Source organism: Mixophyes fleayi, chromosome 1 (genome assembly GCF_038048845.1).
Source record: "Mixophyes fleayi isolate aMixFle1 chromosome 1, aMixFle1.hap1, whole genome shotgun sequence".
NCBI lineage: Eukaryota > Metazoa > Chordata > Amphibia > Anura > Limnodynastidae > Mixophyes > Mixophyes fleayi.
In genome coordinates this window covers 370,388,236-370,415,461 of record NC_134402.1, presented here as the reverse complement: position 1 = coordinate 370,415,461, position 27,226 = coordinate 370,388,236, and the positions used below count along the sequence as shown (strand labels likewise).

At 41.6% G+C, this 27,226-nt stretch overlaps 1 long non-coding RNA gene across 2 annotated transcripts in view; it reads left to right on the top strand.

Moving 5' to 3' along the window:
* Positions 1–7,143, top strand: part of LOC142097225 (uncharacterized) — a 43,660-nt gene extending 36,517 nt beyond the window's left edge. For both annotated transcript variants that reach the window (XR_012678151.1, XR_012678152.1), the window contains one exon: positions 6,865–7,143. This is a non-coding gene — a long non-coding RNA (uncharacterized LOC142097225). The remainder of the gene's footprint in view (positions 1–6,864) is intronic.
* The last annotated feature ends 20,083 nt before the right edge of the window (positions 7,144–27,226 follow it).

Below are 27,226 nucleotides of genomic sequence, written 5' to 3'. Positions count from 1 at the left end.
TTCAGCCCAGTCACAAAAGGACCAGCTGAATCAGGTCAGTGATTCTCTCGCTAACACAGATGAGTGTTGACGAGAATAAGGCTGGAGATCACTCTGTCATGATTGAGTTAGAATAACTGACTGGAAGCTTTAAAAGGAGGGTGGTGCTTGAAATCATTGTTCTTCCTCTGTTAACCATGGTTACCTGCAAGGAAACATGTGCAGTCATTATTGCTTTGCACAAAAAGGGCTTCACAGACAAGGATATCGCTGCTAGTAAGATTGCACCTAAATCAACCATTTATCGGATCATCAAGAACTTCAAGGAGAGAGGTTTAATAGTTGTGAAGAAGGCTTCAGGGCACCCCAAGAATGTCAAGCGCCAGGACCGTCTCCTAAAGCTGATTTAGCTTTGGCATCGGGTGTAACAAAACTTACTGTTTATGCCTCCATGATGACTTTCTGTGCCTCTCTCAGCAATTTTCTGCAGCAGAGCTGGGAACGCACTGATTGGATACTCACCTGTCACTCATTCCAGCATTGGTCTGTAGTGTTGTGATTGGCTCTCTGGTTTGATCAAATGATCGGGTCTCTGGGGCGGGAGTTTCAAAACGCTTCCTATTTAAACCTGCACTGACACTTGCTCGGTGTCTGACTACTCTCTCAGCCTGATTCCAGTGTACCAGTTCCTGGCGTGTCTGACTACTCTCTCTGCCTAATTCCAGTGCACCAGTTCCTGGCATGTCTGACTACTCTCTCTGCCTGATTCCAGTGTACCAGTTCCTGGCGTGTCTGACTACGCTCTATCTGATATCCCTGTACCAGTTTCCGGCGTGTCTGACTACTCTCTCAACCTCATTCCAGTGTACCAGTTCCCTGCGTGTCTGACTACTCTCTTGGCCTGATTTCAGTGTAACAGTTCCTGGCCTGTCTGACTACTCTCTGAGATCCGTGTACCAGTTTCCAGCGTGTCTAACTACTCTGACGCCTTCATTGTATTATTCCGGATCTGCTGTTCTCTAGAGACATTCTCCTGTGATTCAGATCTAGTATTAGATTCTGAGGCAACCCGGAGGGCTGCGACCTGCGGGTTCCCGGTAGCTAAGTCCATCTCGCCTTGCGGTGGTTCTTGGTGAATACCGGGTATTCCGTTAGATTCCACGCCTCTGGGATGCCAGCGATAATCAGGATTAATACAGGTATCTGAATTATAACAGTTTGCACTAACAATGGATCTAGCAGGAGTCCCTTCTCTGAAAGATCTATTACAGCATCTACTGGGAAGAGTAGAGAAACAAGAGGTCAATCAAGAATGTCTCATGCAGTTTCTTAAAGGTCTCTCTGTCCAGCTGGATACCTTACAAAGAACCCTGTCACCATACCAAACAGCTCCGGTAGTCGAGTCTGCTCCAGTTTCTGTTCCCACCTCTACTTCACAGTTACGTATTCCTAACCCTCCAATGTTTGATGGGAATCCTACATTTTGTAGAGGATTTTTAAATCAATTTACAATACAATTTGAATTACTCCCAGCTAATTTCCCTACAGAGAAGGCTAAGGTGGCCTATATTATATCTCTCCTCTCTGGCCTGGCTCTCGCCTGGGCTTCCCCACTGTGGTAGAGAAATGACTCCCGTTTGTTGGACTATGTTGAATTTCTGAAAGCTTCTCTAGTATCGGATTATGACATTCCCAGGATTCCCTTGGAACGCCCAGTACCAGTATCCCCTGTCTGACTAAGTCTGTGGAACATCCTTGTGTACTTCACTGCATGAACCGTGTACCGGTATCGGCGGTCTGACCAAGTCTGTGGAACATCCTTGTGTACTTCGCTGCCTGATCCGTGTACCAGTTCTTGGCGTGTCTGACTACTCTCTCAGCCTGATTCCAGTGTACCAGTTCCTGGCGTGTCTGACTGGCATAACCAGTGCAGAGCTTGCTCAGGAATAGCAGCATGCAGGTGTGAGTCCATCTGCACACACAGTGAACCGAAGACATTTGGAGGATGGCCTGGTGTCAAGAAGGCCAGCAAAGAAGCCTCTTCTCTCCAGGAAAAACATCAGGGACACACTGATATTCTGCAAAAGGTACAGGGATTGGACTGCTGCGGACTTGGGTAAAGTAATTTTCTCTGATGAATCCCCTTTTAGATTGGGGCATCTAGAAAAATGCTGAGCACTAGCATTAGTCCTGTGTAATGCCAACAGTAAAACATCCTGAGACCATTCATGTGTGGGGCTGCTTCTCAGCCAAGGGCGTGGACTCACTCACAAGTTTGCCTAAGAACAGAGCCATGAATAAAGAATGGTACCAAAACATCCTCCAAGAGCAACTTCTCCCAACCATCCAAGAACAGTTTGGTGACAAACAATGCCCTTTCCAGCATGATTGAGCACCTTGCCATAAGGCAAAAGTGATAACTAAGTGCCTTGGGGATCAAAACATCAAAATTTTGGGTCCATGGCAAGGAAACTCTCCAGACCTTAATCTCATTGAGAACTTGTGGTCAATCCTCAAGAGGCAGGTAGACAAACAAAACTCACAAATTCTGACAAACTCCAAGCATTGATTAGGCAAGAATGGGCGGCCATCAGTCAGTATGTAGCCCAGAAGTTGATTGACAGCATGCCAGGGCGAACTGCAGAGGTCTTTAAACAGAAGGGTCAACACTGCAAATATTGACTCTTTGCATAAAATTAATGTAATTGTCAATAAAAGCCTTTGACACTTATGAAATTCTTGTAATTTTTCTTCAGTATACCATAGCAATATCACACACTGAAGCAGCAAACTTTGTGAAAACCAATACTTGTGTCATTCTCAAAACTTTTGGCCATGACTTTACATCAGTTGTGGTCTAGAGCATTGATTTTCTCACTTGAGAAATGACAATGCTGCATAGTATACTGGCAGATGCACGGTGTGCACATGGAGCAGTGTGCTTAAATACCAGCAGTGTGTTTGAATTTTTCTGGCCACCAAATGTTTACAGTTAGAGTAAAAGCCACAGGGCCCTGTCATGAAAACCTTGGCAAGGTAAACCAGAACAAATCACAGGGGTTAGAATGGGAGATAAGGAATATAAATTGGGACTTTGGAGGATGATCTCATGGCGATGTTTACAAACCAGCGAACTCGGTCCCTAACCTGTATGCTGACTTATGAGAGTTTGGTAAACTTTGTAACTTCAAGGTAAACTTCTCAAAATCACTTGCCCTAAATATCTCTGTTCTATCCTATGTGGCTGAAAGTCAGAACTAATCCTTTCCCTTCGCTTGGCATTGTTCTCACTTAAAAATTTAGAGTTTCACATTAGAAAACACTCATCTCAGGGAAAAATTGTGGAAGAAACTCAACAATTGGAAGTTTAACAGTTTTTATTGGATGGGAAGGATCAGTATTTTAAAGAATTAGCTCCTTACCCTAAGTAGTATACTTACTAAAAACCTGACCTATACATGTTTCTCCAGGATGGCTTTCAGACATCCAACCTGTGATAAGAGATTTTGGATGGGGTAGAAAGAGACCACCCTGTAAACTATACATACTGCACAGCTGTAAACAGCTGGGCCGTCTTCAGCTCCATTGTTTAAATTTCTTTTTATTTAGCTTCCGCAGCATTGGATGTAGCTGGACTTGTTGGCTAATCAGTAAAATGCTGAGGGGACATCTACCAATCTTCTATTCACTGGAATCGTCACAAACCCTAAGCAGCTGCAGAATCCATATTTATACTATAAAATATGTTTCTTATAAAATACCATATCCTAAGAGCACTAATGTAACCAGGGGCAGATTGAGAACTCAAAGTGGTACTAGAATATTTTTTGAAAGTGGCCTCATTTAGGTGGGACCAAAACAGCTGTAGGCGGGGCCAACACAAAGTAGGCAGGGTTAGTACATGGTGGTAAGCCAGGATAATGCCTGAGATGGCGATAATGGAATAGGAATTGCTGTGGTGCCGCCAAGATACTGTCAATGAAAGGGTTAAGTACATTCCAATGTTTACTCTTCCTCATAATCCATTTATCTCCTCACAAAGCTCTCAATCTATTTATCACTTATTTGAATAGCATAACCATATTGTGCATTGCTTTCCAGAGAATATTGAATCATCCACATCAGTTGCTGCTCCGTTAGAACTTACAGTCTAAATTTGCTACCACGCACACAAGGGTCGATTTTTGTCAGCAGCCAATTAAGCTACCAGAATGCTTCTGGCCTGTGGGAGGACATACACATTCCACATAGATAGTGCCCTGGATGGAATTGTGAGGCAACAATGCTACAATATAACAGCTTGGGGGTATGGCCTAGTGACAAGGGATACGTATGGCATCACTGCTGTTGGAGTATATATGGTATAATGTAACTCATACTGTAAGTTATAAGTATATTATTTGTCACTGAGGAGTTCTGTGACCCTATATTAATACATAAGCCAGAGTCTGTTTATCATGTAGTAGGCAGCATATCATTTATAAATAAATGCTTACAGCACAGGTCTCATGGAAAAATGATGTTGTACAACCTAATGTGCAGTCTATCAGGAATCCAGTGCCCACAAATAAACTCAGATGGTAACTAGTAAGGTAGCAACCTTAGGGCATACTTGCCAACTCTCCCGGAATGTCCGGGAGACTCCCTCATTTCGCGTGAGTCTCCTGGACTCCCGGGAGAGTGTGGCAATCTCCCTGATCTGCCCACTTCCTAGTGAAGGGGGCAGAATTCGGTTCAAACGCCGCGATTCACCGGGAATCGCGGCGTTTGGCCCCGCCCCCGCTGTAAAATGACGCGATTTGCGTCATTACGTCACGGGGGAGGGGATAATTGACGCTGTTTTTCGGGGGGCCGCCCCCTACACGCCCACCTACCCCTGGCAGCTCCCGGATTAAAAATATCAAGTGTTGGCAAGTATGCCTTAGGGATGTCAAGGGAGTCTTACTGCATACTGTAACAAGCCTGTACTATTGCATACAAACATTTCTTTGTGGTATATATTAGACTGAATACTCCTTGGCAATACACAGGTATATTTATAAATCCTGACAATGATATAGATTGCGTGGAAGACTACCTTTCAAAATTGTTCATTCTAGCTCCAGTAACGCTATAAATCAGTCACAACAAGACAAGAAGAAGAGCTCGTTTGGTGAGAACAGTACTGCTGCAACAATAAAAGATGAGATAATGTCTGTTCATATGAATGGCTATCCATTTCACAGCTGCTACCCAATCCCCTGGACGTTTATGAAGTTGTGGCACTTAGCAGACTAGTTTGCTTGGTTTATTTCTCTGACACCATGGAGAGATACCCAGTTCCAAATTAAAGAGAAACATGATTTATAAGGTGTCCTAGACATTGAATATATTTGCTGCTAATAGACACATTTGTTTGTTTCAGCTGCAGGTAACGACCATATAGAGACAGTGCTAGTGTATAGTAGGCAATGTTTTAAAATTGTTTCCAGGGAAACTTTACTGCTGTGCATCTGAGCATGTCCCACACCATACTGTCTTAGGGGACTATGGAGCACTGCATCATGACACATTTACTGAATCTGATTATACCATGCTTTTCTGCATGTTAAATACTGGGGAAAATTAGGGACCGTTATTTGTATCATTTTATCGATATATACTAGCAACTACGGGCTTGATTAATTAAGAAACTTGAAAAAAAAGCCAGTATTTAATCTATGTGCAAAATAATAAACTAATTTACACCCCTTGAATTGCAACATGGCTTTGTCCAGAAAAGTAAGAAAATTTACTCAAATTGTTGCCTAAGTTCCTTAATGAATCTATGCTAGTAAGATACCCAGTATAGGAGGAAAAACACAGCGCACCAACCTCCGAGGCCCCAACCACCCCTCCCTCCTGCAAGTCCCTGCAGCACTCGCCAAGCCCCCCCGCTGCTTTACAAGCAGCAGCAACCTCTTCTGTGCAGCACAAGAGTCTGACCGCATGTGCTCAGAAGATGTTCTGCCATTTACAGAGCAAAGCAGGAGGCTACAGCAGTGTTACTGGGCACCTACACAAGTCCTGCTATAGAACTGTGCCCCCTGTATCCAAAAGACCTATTAAAATGTTAAGGTGGATATGTGGTTTATTATCAGATGCTTTTTTTCTGGAAGCTAGACTTAAGATTTAAAGTGAACACAAAACAAAACATGTATTTTAAATCTTCATGTATGCGGTGATAAAATAAGACTGCTAATCAATGACTAGGGATTTGGTAGAGGCTTCCATAGAAATATGGCAGTGAGCAATGAATAACATGAGAACTCACCTACAATTGTCAAATCAGACCAATTCTTATTATTTAATAGGCCCTTTATTTGGTATTGTAGTTTTGTATAATTGTATTAGAACTGTCATTGGTTAATTATACAGATAAGCACATATATTTTGCTGCAGGATAATGGCAACTGTAGCCATCTATTTTTTTTATGGAACAATAAAGATCTGATTTTAATTTAAATTGTATCAATTGCACAAATTTTCAGACTAATCTGAATGGAAATCAGTAGCATGTTAATTATGCAATGCATAATGATTTTATGAAAAAACAGGGCTGCTCTGATATTCACAGAAAGGTAAGAACTCTGCTTTAGGAATATATTTAAATATATGAATATATATATATATATATATATATATATATATATATATATATATTGTGGCAATGGGAGTGGTTTGCCACAGGCCTCTAATAGTGGAATTAGCTATGGTGCTAATTGTCTGCAGGTAAAAGGCTGCAGACCAAGTTATATACAGGTGTAGCACTGGGCTTAAGTTCAGTAATGTACAGGTCAGAGACATCTTGTAAAGTAAATGTAAAAAGTGATTTACTTGCATGCTTTAATGTGTTTGTATCCACAGAGCTGATAGGGGTGGCTGTGCTGATTAGGCATTACAGAACACCTGAGGAGCCATCCTTTAAAGACAAGATGGGAGTGTCGCCTGTCAGTCATCCAAGCCTGTGGGAGGAGACATCTGTATTTAAACCTGGAGTTGTGCTCTTGTCAGAGGTGACTGACGCTGAACTAGTTGGCCAGTCAGTAGTGAGCTGAGCTATGTCTAGTTAGTGTTTAGGGTCACCAGGAGGTGCAAGTAAAGGTATTGCTTGCTGGTGTCATCCTGACAGAAGTGTTATTTATTGTGATGCCAACAATAAATGTTTGATTCAAAACAAGAAGTTTCGTGTTGCTGATGTCTAATGGGTATTCTTGCAACAAAAGGTGACAAAAGTGCCAAGAGAAGGGTGCGGTCTTGTTACTATATATATATATATATATATATATATATATATATATCAAGAACAAAATAGGGCAGAGAGAAATGTATAGCCTTCATGCATATCCAGGGGCGGATCTAGAAAAGTATCCTACCCGGGGCGATTTAGGGGGGGCGATTTAGGCCCCGCCCCCTTTTTGCTCCGATCGCCCCCCCCTGGATCCGCCACTGTGCATATCCCATGTGCACCAAGCCTCTCAAATACTGAAATGTGCATACCAGATAAAGAACTTTATCGCTTATATGTTTGTAGTCATGAAATCTTCACGTATTCACTGTTGTTTTGCCTGTGTCAAGGCATCTCCTGTAGGCTATACACTTCTCTCTGCCCTATTTTGCTCTTGATCACCCTGTTTCTGACTCTGCAATGAGATCTGGAATTTTCAAATATATATAATACATGTGTAATATTCTATCTATGGGTATGCACATTTGTAGTTACTATTAGTATTGTTAATGGTCTAACAGTACTACACTATTATGGCGCCCTATCCCATCTGTTTTGCTTATATATATATATATATATATATATATATATATATATATATTATATACATACATATGTACAAACACACACACACACACACTATATATTTTATGAGATATGCACTTGTTTTTATGGTACCTATGATGTCCGTTGGTGATGACAATTGGTCCATCTGACTCATTAAAGATGTTTTAGATGAGGAAATTGCCAATAAGTCATTCTTTTCACAGGGCTCCCCTACAACATCAAATCTTTAATGAAAGGCATACAAAACCATTTAAAATGTGCTGAAGTTGCAGACTGGAAACTGATCCCTCCAGAAAGACTGTGAAATAATGTGACCTGTGTATAGTGGAAGTTAAGGAGTAATGGGGGCACCATAAGCTTTATGAAATAAATTTACTATACAGAGGTTAATAAATTAGTAGACAACATTACTGGCACTAAACTGTTAGATGGAGGGTTTGACAGTAGAGATGAAAATTACTAGTAAATGCAAAAAAAGCATTCAACTCCTTGGAAATTCATTGGATCAATCTGTTTCCAAGGCTGTTAACTTTAATTTAAATCTACAAAAAATTCCTGTGCCCTTTATTCCCTTTGCTCTGGCGTTCCTACACAGATCATGGTGATGTCAACCAAATTAATTGCTAAACTGACATCTATCTCATTGACTTCAATACAGTGCAAGCTTGCCTTATGTGGGACACGGCAGAAACATGTTCAAAATAGCCATTATTGTTTCACTTGCTGGGAATTTTTTATTCAATCCAAAACTGGGGGTGTGGGTGGGAGTTGTTAGATAGTGATATATAGATGATATTACATTTAATTTACTTTTACTTACCAATTAACCTGTTAGAGGGGGTGAATGAATGAAGCAGCAAATCTGTCAAATCGTCGATATTCATCATCATCATTATTTATATAGCACCAGCAAATTCCATTGCGCTTTACACAATTGACAATTCATCAATTGTGACAGCCATATTTCAAACACCAATTTTATTAAAGTCAAAACTCGCCAGGTTTTGTCTTTAATAAAGTTGCTGTTTTAAATATGGCCTGCTGCTTAATACATTTACCCCAGGTGTGTTTTACACCTTTTTGCACATACAATTTTTCCCGAATGTAACATTTATTAGTCCAACTAATAATAACTGTCAGAGATAAGCCCATCTGGCTACTCCCTGATTTGATATCTTATAATTTATTCCAACAGTCATATAATATATCACAATAAGTGTAATAGAACAGACCTTATAGGGCGCTTCACTCAAGTATGCAGCCATGTACCCACCCCAGAGTTTCCACCAAACACTCAACAATAAATACACAGTAATACACAAATAGGTACATACACTGGCGCTTCCGTCTTTGACTCACAGAGAACCTCTAAAACAGAGGAATGTATCTCCTCAATCCTCTCGTCATGCGAGGTACATAATGAAGGAAGAGACAAAGAAAAAACATAGCATAATAACGTACAACACCAAATAAAGTCCACCACCACTATGGGGTATATGGTAGTCCTCAAAAATAGGTGATGTCAATAAAAACTTCCAATAAGCACCCGTGATTCTTTCTTCAATTCTCTCCCCCTTAGGGTATATGCTTACATAACAGGAGATCAATATGCGCCTGTAGGGTTGTGCTCTGCTCCCTTAACAGTATTGCAATATATGTTCTCTCTCACTCCACTCCAACATGTGGACATAAAAAGAAAAAGAAGCAAAGCAACCACAATGGTGCATTATCTCAAAGCACATTTATTTTCCATAAAAACAATCTGAATGATTAGAGTCAATAATGTGGACCCGTACCAAGTGTAAAACATGAAAGCGCATGTATATAAATATTCACTGCTGCAGCTCAGTTCCAATTTTAAACAGCACTGTCACCTGTACACACGATAACCGGGTCACCAGCCGCCAACGCGTTTCAACCCACAGTCCCGGGTCTTTCTCAAGGCATGACTCTTGCAATCCAAATCCCAGTTTAAATACTCTTCATTCCCCGCTGATCATGCAGAGGCGCTGACGGAGCGTTCCCAGCGTGACTCACTCAACGGACACGCCCTCCTCCAAAGCGAGGTCTGGTTGAAAATAACTTTATACATCACAGACATCTGAACATCGCGCTGTTCAGACGGAGTTCACATAATCTGTCTGCTCTTCTTTTCAAACTGAGGTCTAATGCATGATATCTCTATCAGCAGCGGGCATCATAGCATATTAGAAAAACGATGTCACATATATAGAGAAATGGGAATAGACAAAGTGTTATAATCATTCTGTTAAAAAGCATAATTGACACCTGCAAATAAAAATATTAACGTATATAAAAACAATATCTGCATCGGGCAATATAAAAACATATATATACAAAAAAGCAACGTGAGTCAGATGATAAATAGTGACCTACACATTACGTGAACCTGAACCGCAAATCACATGTAATATGTCCAAAACATGTGAGGCTGATTGATCAAAGTACAGTACAAGTATAATAACAATATCCAAAATGCAATAGACACAGAAACACCCATGATGAATCCACACTGTGAAGGAGGCTCACCACAGGATAACTTTCTATACATGATGGAAACAACCTATTCCATGAGACATACAATGCTGTTCGTAACTTATAAAATGTCATGGTGCACACCCTGGGTGTGCAAAATCATATAGAATCGTGGGTCAGATGGGAACCACACAGTGTAACACACATGATAGATGTCCACATGTATTACAGAATACATGAAACCAGATATGTAAAACATGGTGGGTTATAGAAACCATTTAATCTCGAACTCCGCATTCAAACCTGTGGGAGCTAATGCTTGTAAATTAAAAATCCAGCGCATCTCTGCCCTCGCTAGATTCCCAGCTAGATCCCTATTCTTCCATGAAGTCTCTAACAATTGAATGCCCCAAAACTGTTCTATATGCCGGGGTTCACATGAATGATGCTGTTTAAAATGTTGTGAAACGGAGTGGGTCTCCATACCTTTTCTGATGTTATATATATGTTCCCGCATCCTGATTTTAAGTGGGCGGGTAGTTTTACCAACATATATCTTACCGCAAGTGCATCTTAACAGATATACAACATTTCTCGTATTGCACGTAATGAATTGGTTAATTCTAAATTCATATCCATTGACGGTTAACTCTGTGGTCTTTGAGACTGACGATTTACATGTCTGGCAACCTATACATAACCCACACCTATGGAATCCCACTGTTCTAATGGATTTTCTGTTGTCTTCATCTAGACAGCTTCTCACTAAGCTGTCCTTAATGTTAGGTGCCTTTTTAAAAATAAACATGGGTTTCTCTGGAATTAAGCTCCCAATGGTCTCATCTCTTTTGAACAAATCCCAATGTTTTGTGAAAATCTTTTTTATCTGCTGATGATCATCTGAAAAATTGGAGATAAATGCCCACTGAAATCTATCAGACTTCTGTTCTCCTGTTGCTTTATCAGCCATTAAAGTATTTCTGTCCGAAAGTACTGCAGTTTCCATTGCTATATTCAATTTATTCTCGTCATAACCTTTCTTAAGAAATGATTCCTTCATTTCACAAATTTGTCTCCTACACACTTCATCCTCCGAACAATTTCTCCTCACTCTCCGCATCTGTCCCAAAGGAATGTTATCTAACCACTTGAAGTAGTGGCTACTATCTCGTTGTATGTAGCTTAAAGTGTCTGTAGGTTTTCTATAGGTCATAGTTTGCATCATATTCTCCTTCACATAAACCGTTACATCCAGAAAGTTGACCTTCGTTTGACTTATATCAAAGGTCAATTCGATGTTCATCTGATTGTCATTCAAATGACTGCAAAACATGCTGAGATCACTTTCAGACCCCTTCCAAATAAAGAATGTAATCATCAATGTACCGGCACCAGGACACCAAGCTCGCCCCAAACAGATGGCCCGACCAAACACTAGACTCCTCCCACTGGGCCATAAAGATGTTAGCATAGCTTGGGGCGAACTTGGTGCCCATGGCCGTGCCGATACACTGAGAATAATAATGATCTTGGAAACGAAAATAACTGTGAGTCAAAATGAAACTCATACCCTCTATTAAAAAGTTCCTTAGGCCCACTGAGAGGTCAGAATTTTCCAGACTTTTAGAAACTGCTGCCAACCCCAATTCATGTGTAATAATCGTGTACAGCGACTTGACGTCAGCTATCACGAAGAACATCCCGGGAGTCCACTCAATCTGAGCAATTTTTTGTAAAAAATTCTTGGTATCACGTAAGTATGATTTTGCATTCTGAGCAAATGGTTGTAAGTGGAAATCAATCACTTGGGACAAATTAACCGTCACTGACCCAGTCCCAGACACAATGGGTCTGCCCGGTGGTTCTTTGAGATTTTTGTGTACCTTGGGTAAGGTATAAAGTACTGGAGTGCGAGGAAATGGAATGATAACAAAATCAGAAACTTCTTTCTCCAATACCCCTTCTTCAACATATTTGTTTACTAATGCTTTCAACCCATCCACGATGGAATCGGTGGGATCAGTTCTCAATTTTTTATACGTTTCCCCTGAGTTTAATTGACTTAAGATCTCTTGTATGTAATAATCCTTATTCATAACCACCACCGCTTGGTTGCTTTGCTTCTTTTTCTTTTTATGTCCATATGTTGGAGTGGAGTGAGAGAGAACATATACTGCAATACTATTAAGGGAGCAGAGCACAACCCTACAGGCGCATATTGATCTCCTGTAATGTAAGCATATACCCTAAGGGGGAGAGAATTGAAGAAAGAATCACGGGTGCTTATTGGAAGTTTTTATTGACATCACCTATTTTTGAGGACTACCATATACCCCATAGTGGTGGTGGACTTTATTTGGTGTTGTACGTTATTATGCTATGTTTTTTCTTTGTCTCTTCCTTCATTATGTACCTCACATGACGAGAGGATTGAGGAGATACATTCCTCTGTTTTAGAGGTTCTCTGTGAGTCAAAGACGGAAGCGCCAGTGTATGTACCTATTTGTGTAATACTATATAATATATCACCACTATTTTGTCAGGAAACCGCTCCTGATCTCCTTTATCTGTCGCAAACTGGCCCTCTGCGCACTTGTGACTTGGAAGCTTACTGTAAGAGAACACACAGGATTCCAGCCTAAATCTCACACTCCTCTCTTTCTCTAAGGCTACAGATTTACTGGTCCCTTTCCCAACACAGACACCCGCTTCCACACCTCTCCGCCAACTGCCACTAGCTACCTATGACTTATTTATCCAATTGTGCCCACTCGGAGTAATAAGGACAAAGCTATTAAATTGTTAGATTTAATATAGAAAAGGTATAATGCTTACAGATAATAAAAAACAATTAGATAAAGATTTGGCATACAAATAAAAAAATGCAAACAGTTATAAAAAGAAATGGGATGAAAGTACAGAGCATAACTTACATATAATAATCTGTATGTCTGGTGGTAGGCAGAAAAATGGACAGTACTTCAATTAGATTGATCCCCAAGAAACAGACAATTTTCCCCTTCACAACACAGGTTTTTTTTAAGCAAAATTAAATGGGACGGCCTTCACAGGGCCAGTGTTGATGCTAATAGTGGGGCAAAAATGTCCCCTGGGTATCACTATTGTGAGAGATATCCATTTAATCAGTTTCTGAAGAATAATACATTTTGTATAATTAATGTTTGAGCAATAGTCTGCAGGGCTCTGCAGACTATTACCATGTAACCGATACTTGACTTCTTGTTCTTCTGCTTGTTTCACATGTTCTCAAGAAGTCTGCACATCTAGCAGTTTCCTGTGAAAACCCCACACCTTTGAAACCGCAGCCATTTCCGCCTCAGGTTTGCGCGACTGAAACAAGAACATCTGCTGATCCTAAATGTCAAACTGCTGTTTTGTTGTGTAACCATACATCTTTTTATGCCATCTTCTGTGTATAAATAAAGCTACTCTGACTGGGGGCTGGTCAGAACCAGATCGAGTTTCAGCCTTACAACTGAACTTTGTCTGTCTCTCTATCGATCGATACCCACTTAAGACAGGTGCCAGGGCTCGAGAGAAAGGACCCAATAGAGGCTATCTCTGACAGTTTCAGTGGGGGCTCGTTTGCCGGGATCTCCAATACATCAGACCTCTCGACGCCTTTGGGACCTCTTCTTTGCACACAGACAGACATCAACAAAATCCAGCTGGTGAGTAAAAAGCTTTATTTTTACTCTTTTACAGTGCTGTCTCTGTATAAGGAGGTAGTGTCTTAGTTCGAGGGTACCTCAGTCTGATTGACGGGGATCTCTGAGCTCTGGCAACAGATACTATTAAGGGTATCAAGGTAGATTAAAAAGTTGAATTTTTTTGTTTAACAAAATTACTGCATTATATCTATATGATAAATGTCTAATGTGACCACATCTGAAATAGGAGAAGTGAGTGAAATCACTCTACAAATTGTTACAGTATTGTTTATAATTGTCTTTTTCTGTTGGATTTTATTGAAAGTTGTGAGAAATATTAAAAAAGGCAGAAGTCCTGCAAATTTGTTATAAAAATCCTCATTCAAATAAAGGGACAACAAAGACCCGAAATATATGACGGTCTGAGTCCAATACAGTACGTGTCTAAACGTGGAGGTAAAGACCTCACTAAGGGAATGAGGAAATTATTTAAAGTAGTAGGACTGTCTGAAGAGGGCACATTAAAAGTTGCATTCTGGAAACAGTTTGTGAAAGACAATGAGAAAGTTTTAAAGGAAAAAGGATATTTTAAAAGGTGTCAGATGTGGTGCAAATTGGCAGAACAGTTAGAAGATGATGATATCCCCAGTAATATGTTACAACTGACAAATTTAAGTGATACAGAAGAAGAAACACCAGTGGTGGGGGTCCCTGGTGTTCCAAATAATAATAATAATAATACATTTCTACCCCCATATCCACCCTCCCCATCAGGACCCATCATGTACCCTGATTTAAGACCCCTCTCTAATAACCAATCAGACTTGAATTTAAGACAAAGACCCACGAAACAGCCCGATTTCTATGGACAATGGGCGTTTCCTCTGGTCACCGGACCACCGCCATATAATCCTAATACTAAACCTTTCAACAATAAAGTCAAAAGTGATCTCCCTTACGGAACCACTTGTAAAAAATGTTTTAGATGTGTCCCCCCATATTCAGAAGTCTGTCCATTCTGTGGCCGTCCCCAGGAATCCACTGATGAGAAGTGTGATCCCCCACAGTTAACCACGGGTATGTTCCCCTTGGGAACTTCCACCACATTAGTAATACGCAGAACTGTCCAACACAGACCATGGACCCCGAGTGAGTCAAGGGATATCTGTGATAAAAGTCCTGACCCCAGAAAACATCCCACCCAGTGTCTTGCCTACTTTAGAAGAATGAATAGAATTTACACTTGTACATGGTCAGACTTGGAAGAATTAGCCAATATTATAATCGGCCCGAGTGGAACTGCAGTCCTTAAAAACTCAGGTAATGTAGAATGTCCCGTATATAATATCTGAATCTGCAACTACCTTTTTAGCCAAAATGAATGTATGGGCAGCTGCAGAACAACGTAAAGTCCCGGTAGGCACTCCCTTAAAGCAAGATAACGGGGAAGACTGCCGTAAGTGGTATGATCGGTGCCTAATCAATCACACGGACGGAGGATTCGGCACTGCTGAACTCCGTGAAGTACAATTACTAAAAATACCTTTCTCATGGGTCTTAAACAAGAAATGAGAGAATCTCTATTCAGAAACAGACCAGAGGCAGGTAGTATGGACATGGAAGTCCTACTTGATATATTACGGGTAATGGAAGATAGGGAAGAGCAGAAAAAGAAAAAAAACCCTATTTATATTATCCAAACTACCAGTGATAAAAGAGGGGCAAGAGACCCTAGTGGCACAACCCTCGGAGCATGTTTCTTTTGCAAACAGACAGGACACATGAAAAGAGATTGTCCCAAATCCCCATGTATTACTCAATGACATTCCAGCATCATCTACCAGGTTTTCTGTAATTGATTTAGCAAATGCATTTTTCTCTGTACACTACACCCAGATAGTCAGAAATGCACTGCGTTTACAGTAGATGATGCACAATATTGTTGGACTAGATTGCCCCAGGGAGCGGCCATTTCTCCATCGGCCTTCTCTGAAGCCCTGCATACAGACCTAACTGCATGGGCACCAGAACATGAAAATACACGTCTAATACAGTATGTAGATGATTTGCTGCTCTGTGCAGACACTGAAACAATTTGCTTAAAGGAAACAAAAAGTTTGCTAAAATTTCTAGCACAAGAGAAATGTAAAGTCTCAAAAGAAAAATTGCAGTGTGCTTTACCTCAAGTACAATTTTTGGGTCACTGCATATCAGCAGGCGCTAAACACCTGTTGAGTTCTAGAGTAACTGCCATACAAAAGTTCCCGCCTCCCACCACAGTGAGACAGCTACGTGCCTTTTTAGGACTTGCTGGCTACTGCCGGGAGTGGTTAATGAATGCTTCAGAACTCCTAGACCCTCTTTACACTGTAACTAAGGGTAACGCCACAGGCCCAATCACTCTAACAAGTGAACAACTAACAGTCTTTGAAATAATAAAGGAATTGATTGCAAGTGCCCCGGCTCTTGGCCTCCCTAACTATGAACTACCTTTCAACATGTTTTATCACAAACAAAATGGCCATGCACACGGGGTACTGACACAAGAACATGGGGGCAAACAGAGACCACTAGCATACTACTCTCAAAAGCTAGACCCTGTTATAACAGCAGCTCCCACGTGTATAAAAGCAGTAGCTGCGGCTGCGTTACTGCTACAAAAAGTTGCAGACATAGTGTTGGACCACCCACTCACCATTCAGGTTCCACACTCAGTAATGGAAATACTTAATCAAGCCAGAACAAAACACATTTCTGCAGCCAGACTAACCAAATATGAAGTGGCACTTCTCACACCCTCGAATGTCACACTAAAAAGATGTACAGTTTTAAATCCAGCAACATTGCTCCCAAGTTGCATGGATATAAAAGAGGGGAGTAGCAGTAAGAAAGACGGTGACATCCGCCCGGGCACTAATGACAGTGGCATCTGCCTAAGCACTGATGTAAGCGCAAACAGCGCACACAGTGACAGCGCAGAGAGTGCACAATCTGTGACAGGGCAGGAAATGCAACTCAAAAATTTTCACAGTTTTAATGATCATGACTGCTTAGCCCTAATGGACTTGGAAACCACACCTCCAGGCAATGTAAAAGAAACACCACTAGCAAATCCTGACCTACTACTATTCGTAGACGGGTCCAGGTACTACGAGGAGGGTTCCCCTAAAACGGGGTATGCAGTCACAACTGAAACTGAAATATTGATTCAGCAACCCCTTCCACCCAGCTTTTCAGCACAGCAGGCTGAACTAGAAGCACTAATCAGTGCATGCCAATATGCAGAAGGGAAAACAGCTAATATTTACACAGACTCCAGGTATGCTTTTGGGGTAGCACATGATTATCAAAGCATCTGGAAAAACAGACATTTTATGGCCTCCAATGGGAAACCAATAAAAAATGCAGACATCATTTTGAGATTGTTCACAGCTTTAGAACTGCCTGAAGAAGTGGCAGTCATAAAAATAAAAGCGCACACAAGGGAACAAACCTTAGAGGTAAAAGGAAACAGACTGGCAGACCAAGCTGCTAAGGCAGCAGCAGATTTACCATTGGTCAAACATTATCTACTGACCGCAGCCACTCTCACATTCCCTGTAGACCTAGATATGCTTAAAATTCTACAAAAACAGGCTACAGAGTCAGAAAAAGAGGAGTGGAAAAAGAGAGGAGCAGAACCTGAAAAGGGATTATGGGGATCAGCAGACAAACACTGTCTTCCCAGAGCCCTTTTTCCCACACTGGCCACACTAGAACATGGCCCCACACATGTCTCAAAAGATGGGATAATTAACTCTGTGTTTAAACACTGGATTGCACCAGGCTTCAGCACTGCTGCCAGTAATCTGGTAAAGGCCTGTGCCATCTGTAACACAAACAATCCTGGTCACACAGTGACCGTACCCCTCAGAGTAACCCCAAAACCTCTCTACCCATTCCAACGTATACAAATAGACTATATACAGTTACCTAAATGTGGGATATATGAATACGTCCTAGTGGTCATTGACCTATTCTCAAACTGGCCGGAGGCCTGGCCAGTAGCTAAAGCCACAGCAAAAAATACAGTAAAGAAACTACTGTCAGAAGTAGTATGCAGATATGGTGTCCCAGAAGTGATAGAATCAGACAGGGGCACCACCTTTACGGGTGAAGTAATGACAACTATCATGTCAGATTTGGGGATCAGTCAGGCATTCCATACCCCCTACCATCCACAGAGTAGTGGCAAGGTGGAAAGATTAAACGGCACACTGAAACTTAAGATACAAAAAGCCATGAAAAGCACAGGAATGCCCTGGTTACAGTGCCTCCCCCTTGCCCTATACTCAGTCAGGACGACACCAAACAAAAAACACAGGCTAAGCCCCTATGAGATATTATTTGGGGGGCCGCCAAAAACAGGGTGTTATTTTCCTCAATCTATGGTAAAACACCAAGGTGAACTGACTAATTATGTGAAAGAATTGCAGAAGTCCCTCACTAATACACATTCTCGAGTTTTCTCTTCTATCCCAGATCCAGAGGATTGTGTTGGAACACATGTCTTAGTACCGGGAGACTACGTTGTTGTGAAGAGACACGTCAGGAGGGCTCTGGAACCACGATTTGAAGGACCATACCAAGTCCTGCTGACCACACCCACTTCAGTGAAACTAGAGGGGAAAGATCCTTGGATCCACGCCAGCCACTGTAAAAAGGCCACGGTGGCTCAGGATCAATCATGAAGGGTGTGTTCATTCTGTGTTTTGCAATAACTATAAATGTATGTTTCAATATGGATAGCCAAGATATGCATTTCAATATTGATACTATATGTTGCTTTTAAACTAAGCTTATGTTTTTTCCAATGCTGTTTGAAAAGATGCAAAAAAGACATCAAGATAAAAAGGTCACTTAAGAAACATCTAAAGTCCGATCCAGAAACCCAGGTCCAACTCGCTCTCACTAGACTCTGAATAAGTTCTCCCTTATGTTTTATTATTTTCAAGAACCCAGGTGTACATAAACTATAGACCTGGCTGAATGTACATTTACCATCCTCTAAGGGCCTGCTAGGGGTTCCATTGAATTGAATGAAGTAGGTCAGGTGCAGGAATACTTTGTGCACACCAAAAGGATAAGCAGGATAATTATAAAAATGATAAAAAGAGGGGTTTATGTGAGAGATATCCATTTAATCAGTTTCTGAAGAATAATACATTTTGTATAATTAATGTTTGAGCAATAGTCTGCAGGGCTCTGCAGACTATTACCATGTAACCGATACTTGACTTCTTGTTCTTCTGCTTGTTTCACATGTTCTAAAGAAGTCTGCACATCTAGCAGTTTCCTGTGAAAACCCCACACCTTTGAAACCGCAGCCATTTCCGCCTCAGGTTTGCGCGACTGAAACAAGAACATCTGCTGATCCTAAATGTCAAACTGCTGTTTTGTTGTGTAACCATACATTTTTTTATGCCATCTTCTGTGTATAAATAAAGCTACTCTGACTGGGGGCTGGTCAGAACCAGATCGAGTTTCAGCCTTACAACTGAACTTTGTCTGTCTCTCTATCGATCGATACCCACTTAAGACAGGTGCCAGGGCTCGAGAGAAAGGACCCAATAGAGGCTATCTCTGACACTATGGTTTACTCAAAATTTTTCCAAAACTTTTGACCTTTGGTATCTATTCACAAATATATACCAGAGACATAACTCCCACTAAAATAAACCACTCATAATCTCCCACACATTTAAATACCAAACATTATGGAATTATCACAATGGGACATCCCTTTCCCAAAGATATATGATTATAGCTGTTCCTGGGTACCGCTAGTAAGTGTAATTCACTACCCGGGTGTGGTTTTTGCCCCTCAGTATGGTATGAAGACATTTTCTTTGAAGTTCATATTTCTATATACCTGTATAGGCAGCCTTCAAATGCTGCCTTTGTCTGCAAAGATGTCAAGCTGTAAACGGCTCCAAAAAGTCTATTCAAGTGCCCAAAAAACTAACTTGTATCAGTATATAGCTCACCGCAGGGTCCTTTGAAGCTGCCACAGATGACACTGCTATCTTCGAACACCGGGATGTGCAGAGTCACCAAATAAACATACAACACTCCTTTTGACTTCACATTTTACACCATAGTAGCTCAATTTATCAATGTATTCAGTTGATATATCAAATAAATACTGCAGTTATGATTTAAGCCTTATTCCCCACAATTATGTGATGGGTTAACCCTTATAACTGCAAGTTCTCTATGTTCATGACAATAACATTTTAAATTATCACTCTTTTAAAAAATATTAATGTCCTGAACATAGAGAGCTTGCAGTTATTTATAAGTGATAAATCATAACTGCAGTGTAAATAGGTTGTCTCAAATGAATCCATGGATCAATTGAGCTGTTAAAGTGTAAAGTGTAAAGACAGAGAGTCTGATGTAAATGTATTTGCTGGCTTTGCACATCCCAGTGTGAGAAGGTAACCATGTCACCTGTGGCAGCTTCAAAGATCTCTTGCTGTTAGTCTTGGACACTTGAATAGACTTGGTGGGGATGAGCACAGCTGGAGATCCTTGTAGGCAGCATGTGAAAGCCTATACAGGTATATAGAAATATGACCTTCAAAGGAAAATGTCGTTTTAGTTCATATTTTGGGAAATCTGGGTAGGTGGTGTCCGTGAACAGCTAAAACCACATATCTTTGGAAAAGGTATGTCACATTGCAGTGGCCCCCCCCTAGCAGACACTTGCTGCCGACGGCTGTAGGTCCGTCCAGCCGTGACAGGCAGGGACAGTGTGCTGCCTGGCTGCTCTGATTGACACAATAAGAGCAGCCGGGCAGCACACTGTCCCTGCCTGTCACGGCTGGACGGACCTGCACATAGTGTGCAGCCGTCGGCAATCATAGATTTTAGAAAGGGGCGGGGCCTAAATCGCCCCCCCCCTAAATCGCCCCGGGTAGAGTACTTTTCTAGATCCGCCCCTGTCACATTGTCATAGTTCCATCATTTTTGGTATTTAAATGTGCGGGAGATTATGTCCGGTTTATTGAAGGGGGAGTTATGTCGCTGGGATATATCTGTAAAAAGCTGAGACTATTCAAAACTTAGGAATAGTTTTGAACAGGCCTTAAGGGACACCCAGGGGACATCCCTGCCCCCTATTAGCATTAAACACTGCCCCTGTGAAGACCATCCAATTTCATTTTGCTTAAAAAACCTGTGTTGGGAAGGGGCAAAGGTCAGACTTTTTGGGGAAATCAAGCCACATTGATAAGATGTCCATCTTCCTAGCCAATTCCCCATGGCACAGATTATGCAACTCAAGTAAGTGCTATTCTGAATGTAACCCCCTTTTATTTTAAACTGTTTTGCTTGTTATGTCAATCTATTAATTGTTATTCATTATTGTTTTATCTGTATGCCGTTCTTTTGTATATTAAATCTATAATTTAATATGTTGCGTCCTTGATACTCTAACGAATCCATTAGCCTGTTATGAAGAGAGCTCGACCAAGTTAACCCTTTGAATGTGGGTGTGTGATTTGTTGATACATTTGATTAACAAGCTTAGTGTGTGTTTGCATTTACATTTGTGTATCAGTTTGGAGGTGTGAGAAGTTAACCCTTTGTTTGCTGCGCTTTGTTAGCCTGTGGTAGCTAGAAGCCTTGTGTGCCCGTGTGGGACAGTATATTGGGGTCCTATTGCCCATATTCCAATGGTGGTGGAAAACCTGTGTGTGAGGTGTGAGCGCTGTTTGGGGGGCGATTCAGTACATCTTCTTTTACTTCGGCACACAAAGCACTAGTTCTGAAACTGCCATCTTAGATGTAAAAAAGCGTGCTATTCCCCAAGAACGCAAATTGTGTTAACTAAGCATGAGAGCCTTGATGTTATTTAGAATACATGGAGATCCAAATTACTGGAAAACACAATTAGCTGTATAGAAAAAAGGACAAAAAATATACTACCTCAATTTATAATATTTTATAATTAGCACAAACTCGGTAATGGACCCCATATTTAATTAATTACTACTTTACATAAGATCTGACAAGGTGCGGACCCTGATGAGCCCTGACGAGGCTATCCTATTTCCAGAAATCTATTCAGTGTAAGACTGGGTACACACTACAGGTTTTTCAGGCAATTTTATTAGTGTGTATACTTTGTCAATGAACATGACAGTCATTCCAAAGTACTGATTGTCGTTTCATTTGATTGGTCGGTAGGACTAATAATCTCATTCCAACCGCCTTCCGATCCTGCAGTGTGTATGCACTCACACGACTGTCTGCCCAGAGAGAAAGTAGGAACCTGTCATTGTGTTGGTATCGTTAAATGTAGACAGTGCTGTAGGTGGATTATTTCGTCCGTTCGTTCTAAGACTGAATATTTCATTTCAGAGTCATAGAAGCTAAAGAAATGACATTGTGGAAGAAGTCAAAGTTTATTGTGTGTGTTATAAACAATGTAACAGGAAGGATCGACTACACTTCTCTTGGACCAGATGAAGAGCACAGATCAGAAGGTAAATCTCCATCCAACTGTCCCCTAATCTTTGCACCTTAAAAACGGACACTTAAAACTCATTTCATCCTCAAAGCATACCAGCCATCCACCTAACCTGCTCTCCATGCCCGATTTCCTCATCTATCTCTTCCCCTCTCCCAGATTTCGCTTCATCTGTTCCCCTCTGACACCCCATAGTGCCTCCCTTTAGGATGTCAGCTCTCACGAGCAGGGCCCTCTTCCCTTGTATCTCTACCTATTCTACTGCTCCATCTTCAATGTCTAAGCTATGTTTGTAGCTCTGAAGTACTGGTATTTTCGTTTATTGTTCTATATGTTTTACCCTGTATGGTCCACTGTCTGTAATTTGTACAGCGCTATGGAAACCTTGGTGGTCTATAATTAAAGAATAATAATAATAACAATATAGTGTGTACACATTGATCGACAGACTGATTGGAAATTCAGTCATAGGTAAAATCGTTGTAGATAACACATTGGTCAAAAAATTCTGTAGTGTGTACCTAACCTTACACATACAGGGAAGGGATACAATGGAGTTTGATTTCTGACCATGGCCTTATCTGTTTGTAGTTTGTATGTTCTCCCCATGTTTGAGTGGGCTCCCTCTGGGCACTCCAGTTCCCTCCCACAATCCAAAAACATATTAGTAGGTCAAATTGACGCAAGTCTGTCTGTGTGTTTGTTAGGGAATTTAGACTGCAAGCTCTATTGGGGCAGGGACTGATGTGGGTGCGTTCTCTGTACAGCGCTTCAGAATTAGTGGTGATATAAATAAATGATGATGATGATGATACCAATTAACATGCTTCTGTTTCCAGGACTTATAAATCATTGGGTTTTCCTATATCATTATATCATGTAAACACAACCAGGCGCGGGCTGGGAGAGGCGTGGCCGGGGGGCACACAGGCGGCCGCATCACATGAAAAGGGATGCGTCCGCGTCATTGACGACGCGGCATCATCCCCTGTCATGTGATGCGGCCGCCTGTGCGTTGACACGGGGGAAAGCATAGTATTTTGCCCCCGGCCCTAATAGCGGCCTGACCGAGCGGCCCGGGGGGCCGATACCCCCCTGCCCCCAGGCCAGCCCGCCCCTGAACACAACTGTATTGAATGTACCTTGCAAATTTAGTTACCACTAGGCTGACAATTCTGATGAGAGGATATTTCTTTATATAAATGGGTTGGCCTTGTAACCCAGGGGCGGATCTAGACTTTTCTTTTAGGGGGTGCGGTTTATGGATAAATCCCGACCCCACCCCTTCTCCAGTCCCGATTCCTCCCCCTCTCCAGTCCCGACTCCTCCCCCTCTCAGTCCTGTCTCATGTATGCCCTGTGCCCTACAGCACTATGTGTATCACAAGTGAATGTATTTTAGGATACAAATTGGTCAGGTTTGTGTTCTTTGCTTTATTTTAAGTAAAACACTGTATAGCTATAAAATCACATCAATAAGAGCAACAAATAACAGATACTGTATGTATGCCCCATCATCACACTGTTGCCCCTTTCATCCCACCTTCATCACACTGCGCCACCTTCATCACACTGCTGTTTCCTTATTATTGATGCCAATTTGGCTATTAAATATTGCAATGAAAGAAAGTCAAATCCAAGAGCTGTCTGTCGGCTCTCTGGTGATAAGCAGCCAAGATCTGACAGATCACACCAAAGCTACATGGGTCCCATCCAATGCACTGAAAATGAGATTTCAATGCGTTATTAATGCATCAAAATTTGATTTGAAAAGGGTCAAATGCAAGTTAAATTTAATTTTATTTTTGTATTGTAGATTTGTGCTACTATAGGATTTCTTAAGTTTATTTAAAAACTAATAAAAGGATAAATGCCTATGATGTCTTTAATCAAAATTAATACCAATATTTTTCTCTAGGAAATTTTCCGTAAAGGAAGAAATCCAATTACCTATATACAAAATGTCCAACCTGTCCAAAGTTATTGTCAGATGTGTCAGCAACACAAGCTAATTGTGGTGATAAAAATAAACAAAAGTATGCCATCTGTATTGTCTGCCTGCTGTTTCTAGTATCACAACATCCCTGTTAGTGTTGCCTAAGAGAAAGAAATACAAACGCAGCAGGTGTGATTAATAGGTAATGTCCCTCAATCAGTTTAAATTTAGACTATTCAGGATGCACCCTGGACACAAGAAAATTTAGAAAGCCAAAGAAAGAGAATGTGTTTATTTAGGGGCACTGCGGGATAACCCGTACATAAAATCATAGCCACGGCTACATCGCCCACTGCTATCACTAAGCGTAGACACTAAGGAGAGTTCCGCGCTGGATGGATAGATGAAAAGAAACCTTTTGAGGAATATGTTTTAATGATCAAAATCTGAGTGAACTTTTATATTCTTTTTACAATAAAGGTGAAAAACGTACTGCACCATGAGTGGTTTCCACTTTTATCTCCTCTCTTATATATGCATACCATCATATTGAGGACCATCGAGGGAGAAGCGGAACGCAGGTGCAAATACTTTGCTTCAGGTGCAACACCCAATTGAACTTGCACATTTATTGGAAAGTGGGTATATGAATATTACATCTGGACAATATACCACATTTCTTCTATGTCATATGTCATTCTTTGTGCTACATGGACATTAGTAGCAGTACTTTGCAAATATTGAATTGTTTTTCATATATTTTCATCGATTTATATATTTTTTGATGTAGTACTCCATATAAGATCTCAATAGTGAGGGGATCCTCTTTTATCAGAGACAACTAAAAGCAGATTTACAACCCCTTCATGTCATTCCCCTCCCTTATGTGCCCAGTCTTTTATATTGTTTCTTTGTTCATCATATTGGTAGAGAACAGGCTTCTATCGTTTAAGACAGTGGCAGCATCCCACCCCTTTACCTATCCCTTTTAGGAGCACTTACCGAATACTCCATCTTCTGTATTTTTTAAAAACTTGTATACTAGTTGTATAGAGGGGTTTCAGAATGTCTTCACTTCCGGGTTGTTCCGGTCCGTTTTTTTTTCACTTTGCTCAGAGTTTTAGTTAAAACACTGGAGGCGGCAGTGTGCTAGGGGGGGCGATCGCCCCAATCGCGCCCCCCTGGATTCGCCCCTGTTGTAATCTCTGGTGACTTTCCCTTTTACCTAAACCAAGAGCTGGCTTGCACCATGGCTCTTGGCACTATGAACAGAATGTAATTGTCATGCCTGAAGATCTGTCTGTACCCAGACTGGGTGGTGTCTCTGGAGCTGGACTGGTGACTACATAGACAAAGCTGGGTGGCCTGATAATGTCCCTCTGCATGTAGTGAATAGACTGGTGTAGATGGTGGTTACACTAGCAGAGGGTAGCAAACAGGAACTGAATTGCTGGACCAGACTGGAACCAGAATGCTAGACCGGACTGTACACGGAATGCTGGAACCGGAATGCTAAAAGAGGATTGCTGTAACCGAAATGCTGGAAGAGGATTGCTGTAACCGGAATGGAATCGGAATGCTGTGACCGGAATGCTGTGACCGGAATGCTGAAAGAGGATTGCTCTAACCGAAATGCTGGAAGAGGATTGCTGTAACCGGAATGGAATCGGAATGCTGTGACCGGAATGCTGTAACCAGAATGCTGGAAGAGGATTGCTGTGACCGGAATGCTGAAAGAGGATTGCTCTAACCAAAATGTTGGAAGAGGAGTGCTGTAACCGGAATGCTGGAAGAGGATTGCTATAACCGAATGGAACCGGAATGCTGTGACCGGAATGGAACCGGAATGCTGGAAGAGGATTGCTGTAACCAGAATGGAATCGGAATGCTGTGACCGGAATGCTGGAAGAAACCAGAGTGCTGGAATCGGACTGGAGCCAGAATGCAGACTGCACTGTCTGAGCTCGGATAGTAGCAAGACTGTAGCAAGATAGTGAGACTGCAAACTGCTGGGAACCAGGTTGGCGTCTGGAATACAATGTTGCCCTGGCAACAGGTAAGGGTTCCAGGAAGTCCTTTTATAGTTGTTGATTGCTGATTGGAGACTGCAATCAGCTGAGCAGAAGCAGCACTCTGAGTTGCTGAGATGGGAGATGAATCAGGTGACTATATCCAAGATGGCAGCTCCCATGAACTGGTTTTGGAGGGAATCTGAAATGGAGGTGTTAGGAACCCCTCCAGACGGCACAACAAAACCCGGAGGTCTGGTGTTCACTGTTGCCCCTGGTGGTGGGGACAGACTTGGCTGCAGACACACAGAGGGTCGAGAGATGTGTACCGGCTAAGGAGAACCCAGGAATAGAGCGTGAAAATAGACAGCAGTGTGGGGTCCAGGCCAGAATCGGTGCTGGCAGCAGACAACGTAACCGGAGAACAAACCAAGGTCAGGTTCAGAAACCAGGGACAGGCGTAAAATCAGGGTCACTAGCAAAGGTTCAGATTCCAAGTTCAGGCAATAGATCAGGGTCAGAAGCACAGGTTCAGAGTCCAGGAACAGGCAAGGGTCATACACGGGTAATCAGTCTAAGGTTGAAACACCAACACAGGAACAAAGCAGCAGACAGCAGAACTGATAACAGGACGCTATAACCGGCAGTGAGGCTCAGATCTCACTGCCTTAAATAGCACTAAGAGCCAATCAGGACAGAGGAGGATAGGGCTGACAATCAGCCTCAGGAGGCAGCTAATTAACTACTAGCTAGAACTAGCATAGGTAATAACATAACCAGGAAGCATGTATAAAAATATAAGTGAACC